The following is a 5,752-nucleotide window of genomic DNA, read 5'->3' as shown; positions in this document are numbered from 1 at the left end:
TGCCTTGGTCTGTGGTGTGGGCACCAGTCAGGACCCTCCTACTGCAGCCCCGGAGTCCAGAGCCCTGCAGTCTGGACGCGTCCCGAGTGGACGAGGAGCAATGGTCCTGGAGTGAGGGCTCGGGTCCTCGCCAGCCCTCTTCTCCTCCTTCAGGCCCTGGCTCGCTCTCGGCAGCACGATGGCCTCTAGGGGCGCCTCTGTGGGCTGCCCCGGCACTGCAGGGTGTGCAGAAACTCCCCTGCTCCGTCACAGGTTTGGGATGTCCCCAGCACAGCCACAGGTCCTCAGAGGCTCAGGACCTCAGGGCAAGTTGGGGGCAGACCTTTACCCTCCTCCGACGTCCATCCGCCCTTCCCCTTGCCTCTGTCACACAGGACAGGCTGTGCAGAGGTCAGGTGGGCTGTGCACGCTCCCTGGCCCTGGGAGCTCACCTCCACCCCGGGAATGACGAGGACCAGCCGGGAGCCAGCCTTCCCCCTGCCGCTGCCCAGGCCTGGAGGCAGGGCACACTATTCCTGGCACTTTCGCTCTGTGCCTTGGACAAGCCTCTGGCAGTCCTGGCCTCGACCCAAGGAGCCGCTGGGAGGGGCCGGAGGAGGCCCTCCCCACACCTACTGCAGCTTCCAGATGGAGGAAGTTGGAGGCACTGCAGAAACAGCGACTGGCCTGGTGATGGTCAAACCAGAGGCCTCCCCATCACACGAGAGAAGCAAGCTTTTTACGATGTTGCTAAAATGTCAGTGTTTGCAAAGGTTGCTACAGAAACACGTGGAGCGAGCGCAGACTCTGAAACAGACGTCTAGACGCAGTCCTGCCGTCTGACCTTTGATGCGTTCCTGATCCGCGACCTTGCCAAGCCAGGGGTGACTAAGCAGCGATTCAAGTTGCACGCTCTCATGGGGCCCGACCAGGCCCAGGCTCCTGCTATAAATTTCAGTCTGGCTGCTCCACAGTGCGGCTGCCCTTGCCGACACGGCTCCCGTGTGGTTTCTGAGTTGTGGTGTGCGTCTGGGTCGCCATGAACTAATTTCAAGTCTGTTAAGTCCAAAAGCCACAGGGCTGCCGAGAAACAGAGCTTGCTTTCAGCCAGCAGAGCCCCGGAGTTCACATAGAACGTGAGAAGGAGGCTGGAGACAGGCTTCAGCAAAAGAAAACAAAGGTCCCTGCGCTCACCACCACTGGCCGGCCCCCTCGGGAAGGGCCGGGGGAGTGTGTGGGGGCCCTTTGCCCAGCCTGGACTCTGCCTCTGATTCTTGCTCAGTTTGCTGAGCTTTGGATAGGGTTGGATGCAGGAGGCCAGCCTGGTCCCACACAGCCTCCTGCGCGGGATCAGACCTCAGAAGGGGACAGATGTTATCTGTCCTGAACTCGTGGTCAGGGACTTTGGGCCAGGCTCTTGAGGGCTGGGGCTGAGTCGGCCTGCTGGAGAGGACCCTGGCCACACCTTGTGCAAGCAGCGAGGCCATGAGGCAAGGAGGGCAGTAGGGCAGCGGGGCTCAGGACAGGGAGAGAGGCAGTCCCTGGGCCAGCTTCTGCGGGGCCACGTTTCCACAGCAATCTGGGACTTGCTGTGACGGATTCCCCCGTCACAGCCCCTGCTTCAAAATGGAAGCCAGGCATAGGTAGGGATGGTTCCACTGCAAAGAGGCAGGTGGAAGGGCACACCTTCTGCCAGGCCCCAGGCGGAGGCTGAGACTTCCTTCCGGAAGGAAAGAGGGCCTCTCACCAGAGGACCTAACTCCTCACCGCGGGGCAGACCCGCTCCAGGCCGCTGCAGCGTTCAGCTGTGCGTCACCTGGCGCAGGGAGGGCGCTCCGCCCGTGTTTATGGCCGTGTGTCTGGACGTGCTTGGTACTGCAGGGGAACCTCTGCAGAGCCCAGCATACAGGGCTCGTAAATAGCAGAAATGAACGTTGTGCAGTCTTCCAACCCACGGCGAACTTGGGGCCAAGGCTGGAAACCGCAGCAAGTGCGGTGCCACCAAGGGATGGAGAGCCGACACGTTCTCTGCATTTCTCAACTACTGGTGGTCGAATGCCAGGCTCCGTGCGGTCCCTGCCGGCCGGCTCTAAGGACACCTTGCCTGTGCCCGTGGCACCTGCTGAGCCCACCAGGGTCCTCCAGGAGGACAGCCCAGAGGCTTCTCCCCTGAGCCTCCACGTGCACCCCATGCCCTCTGGACAACTGCCCGCCTGTGTCCTTGGGCTGGTCCTTCTCAGGTCTGAGGGGCTTCCTGAGGGCCAGTTCCCCACTCAGTCTCCCCCAGGGGTTGTTCTGACCCTGCAGGCTCCTGTGGCATCCTGTGGGCCACCGTGGGAGCTGCCGATGCTCCTGAGGAGCTGTGCGCCCCCGAGGGCCGACTTGGGGGCCCTCCCTGTCCACGCGGCTGCTGCTGCACACGGTGCCCACAGTCGACAGGCAGTGCCACCCATCTCCCACCTCACCTCCCTCCCAAGGCCTTGCTGTGCCCAACCCTGTCTGAGGGACCTGTCTGGTTACCAAGAGCACCACAGAGACAGCTTCCTGGTCCCCCACAGGATGATCTGGGGTCTCAGTGGAAGGGACTGCTCTCAGCTTCCTCCCTGCTCCGAATTCGCCCAAATGAAGCTGGAATGCTCACTGGCTGCGGTCAGCCACACTCAGCAGGGTCAGGGCGGGGGTTCCACAGTGCCACCCAGGACCTGCTCACTTCAAGCCCAGGGCAATATCCTATTGTCCAGCCAGAAAGCTGGGGAAAGCAGCAGCTCCCAGAACCACCCGGAATGTTCCGACAGACTCGGACTCTCTGGAACAGCCATTCAGTGATGAAAGAGCGGGTGGAGTGGGAGCCAGAGGTGCTGAGCTCGGTGCTGCTGCCGCTCACCCAGCCGTCCTCGGACACCCTGGGGGCCAGAGCTGCTCCTCTGGCCTCCCGGCTGTGGCCGCTCTGCCCAGGTGTCCCACAGGTGGCGCTACGGGCCAGATCTCGGGCAGAGCCAGTGGCCTCTGGTGTGGCAGTGACCCCGGTTCCCTGTAGGAATGCACCAGCCCTGGACCAGCTGTCCAGAGGGGCCACGCTGTGCCTGGCACACGGTTCTGTGGGCACGTGGGCTGCCCTTCAGTGGAGCAGGTGAGCAAGCACTCGTATGAGCCCCGGACAGTGGCTTCCCTTGGCCTGGTCATCTGTGGCTGCCCAGCACCTGGGCAGGAGCTCAGGGAGTGGGGAGGTAGGGAGCCCGTGGGCAGTGCTAACACGGGCTGGGGCGTCCTTAGCTCGGAACCCCATCCACCCCTCCGTAAGTGCAGTCCGTGCGGCACTGGACTTACCTCAGGAGTGCTCCTCACCTGGACCTCGGAAATCTTGCTCCAGCCCAGGTCCAGCTGCTGAGGCTTCAGGGGCTCTCAGCTCCCAGGATGCCAGGCTGTGAGACCCCCAAGCACACGTGGTCTGTAGACAGGGTCCTATAAAAGCCAACAGGCATTTTGTTTTCGGTGCTGGAGTTTGAACCCAGGGGCATTTAACCACTGAGTCCCATCTCCAGCCCTTTTTTATATTTTATTTAGAGACAGGGTCTCACTGAGTTGCTTAGGGCCTCACTGAGTTGCTGAGGCTGGCCTGGAACTCACAGTCCTCCGCCTCAGCCTCCCGAGCTGCTGGGACTACAGGCGTGCACCACCGTGCCTGGCAAAGCCCAGCGACTTCTAACTGGTGAGATCCTGCTAACAGTGAAGGGGAATTTCAGGGAGCGGAGTTGGGAAGGAGCAGACTTGGGCTGGGCGCCCAGTGGGACAGCCCCATGGCCCGTGTGCCACTGCCCCGCCAGCATGGCTGTCACTGGGAACTCTCTGAGATGGGACTGACAGCTGGTGACGAGGACTCAGAGCTGGCTAGAGGAGGAGCTGCAGAGCCCCTGCCGAGGCCCCACCTACAACCCCCTTGGGGTCCTCCACAGTGACCCCAGGCCACAATGGCCCAACGAGGCTGGGGCGAGACCGGCAGGCTGGCTCCCCCTGCCAGGGTGTCTCAGTGATGGAGGTGCCTGTCAGCTCTGGACCCACGCCTGCCACACCAGGAGTTCCCAGCTCACACGGTGGTGCGTCTGACCCGCCGGCAGACGTGCAGCAAGACCTCCGTGCCTGAGCGTAGCGCTGCGCGGGGCCACCTCCTCAGGGTGCCCCAGGGAAGAGGCTGCCCACCACGCTGCACCAGGGCCCAGAGGCTGCGGGGTCTTGGGCTGAGCCTTGGTGGCTCAGGGGACTGAGTTAGTGCTGCCTACCAGGAGCTCATGGTGCTGGGCAAGGGCCCGCAGTGCCAGCAGAGCTGGGCACCGCCTGGCACAAGGAAGACCCACGGGGTGGGCTGGCTTGGGCCAGCTGGTCAGAGGCACAGGCTGAGTTCCCCCGGGCAGCCCTGACCCCAGCAGCATGGCCGCAAAGATGGAGGCCATGGCCCCGTGCTCCTCGCTCTGGGTGCCCTGTCACAGTTGTGACCAGGAGAGACGTGTGTGTGCTACTGGCCATGTCCCCACCCCTGGGAAAGCCATGATGGGCGGGCGGTGAGACCCAAGCTTTTCTCAAGGGTCCCAAACGCGCTGCTGCCTCTGGAGGTTAGCAGCCGGCTGTGGCTCGGGCCTCTGGCTCCTGCCTGCAGGCCGTTTAGGGTGCCATCCCTGCACGTCCTGTGACTGACTCTGTCTCCTTTCTCATGGCTCCGTGTGTCCTGGGGTGCATCCCACTTTCCTGTGCACAGGCCCCCGCCCTCTGCCCAGTCCTGCCCTCGGCTCCCTCCATCTGCAGACCCCCTGCAGCCTCTGTTCCAGCAGAGGAGCTAGGTCAACTGCCCACGGTCCTGGGAGGTCTGACCCTAGAGCTGGAATCTCCCTCGCCCGCCCCCATGCAATACCTGCCCCTCAAGGTGTCTGGGGCCCCAGCCCCTCCCACCCAAAAGTGACCCTCAGCTGCTTGGAGGACCCTGAGATGGCCGAGGAAGCTCTTCCAGATGTGAGGGCCTGAAGATGGCCAAGCCCCGCTCTGCGACCTCCAGGCTGTGGCCTCAGCTCAGCCTGTGTCTCTGTCCCTTTGTGCCACGGCTGGGCAGTTTAAAGTGAGCACCGGAATGTGTCTCTCGCAGTCCTGGAGGCTGGAAGTCCGAGGTCACTGCATGGCAGCTCCAGGGTCTGGTGAGGGCTGCTTCCTGGGCACACACGGACCTCCCTGCTGCTTCAGGAGGTGGAGGGTGGCAGGTCTCCAGGGCCTCTCTTAAAGGGACACTAGCCCACTGGCGAGGGCCCCACCCTCCTGGTCTCCCAAAGTTCTACCTCCTCAGCCTTAGCCTGGGGTTAGAGTCTCGGGTATGAATTTGGAACACAGGCATCTAGACCTCCTCAGCCCGGAGGTGACATGCCTGCAGTCACAGGCCCACATTCTTAGCCATGGGTTTTCCCAAAGAGAATGTGTGGACAATGCTTCTGGGTGCTGAGCGCTTGGCCTTGGGTTGGGGGACAGGGCTGAGTCTTGGGTACTGGGGCATCCTGTGTCCAGGAGGCAGACACCGCCCTGTTGGCTGGAGGAATGGGCAGGTGCCGGGAGCTGGGAGGACCCTGGGGTGCTGTCGCGCACTGCCTCAGACCAAGCCCCAGGCAACAGGGGCCAGCACCACAGCTCTGGGAGCAGAATCTGAAACTGTGTGTCGGCAGAGCCGGATCTGTCCGCAGCTTGAGGGCACACTGTGTGTTCTCTTCCTCTCTGGGAGGCCACATAGGCTGTGGAACTG

General features: G+C 62.8%; 1 long non-coding RNA gene across 1 annotated transcript; it reads right to left on the bottom strand.

Moving 5' to 3' along the window:
• Positions 1-771: 771 nt before the first annotated feature.
• LOC124965574 (uncharacterized) lies at positions 772-5,176 on the bottom strand. Its single transcript, XR_007105200.1, has 3 exons — positions 5,092-5,176; positions 3,307-3,441; positions 772-1,138 (listed from the first exon to the last, which is right to left on the bottom strand). It is a non-coding gene; the product is annotated as an uncharacterized LOC124965574 (long non-coding RNA).
• Between the last annotated feature and the right edge of the window lie 576 nt (positions 5,177-5,752).

This window comes from Sciurus carolinensis, chromosome 15, assembly GCF_902686445.1.
Source record: "Sciurus carolinensis chromosome 15, mSciCar1.2, whole genome shotgun sequence".
NCBI classification, from domain to species: Eukaryota; Metazoa; Chordata; class Mammalia; order Rodentia; family Sciuridae; genus Sciurus; species Sciurus carolinensis.
The sequence above is the reverse complement of the archived record's forward strand: the minus strand, read 5'-3'. Positions and strand labels throughout refer to the sequence as shown.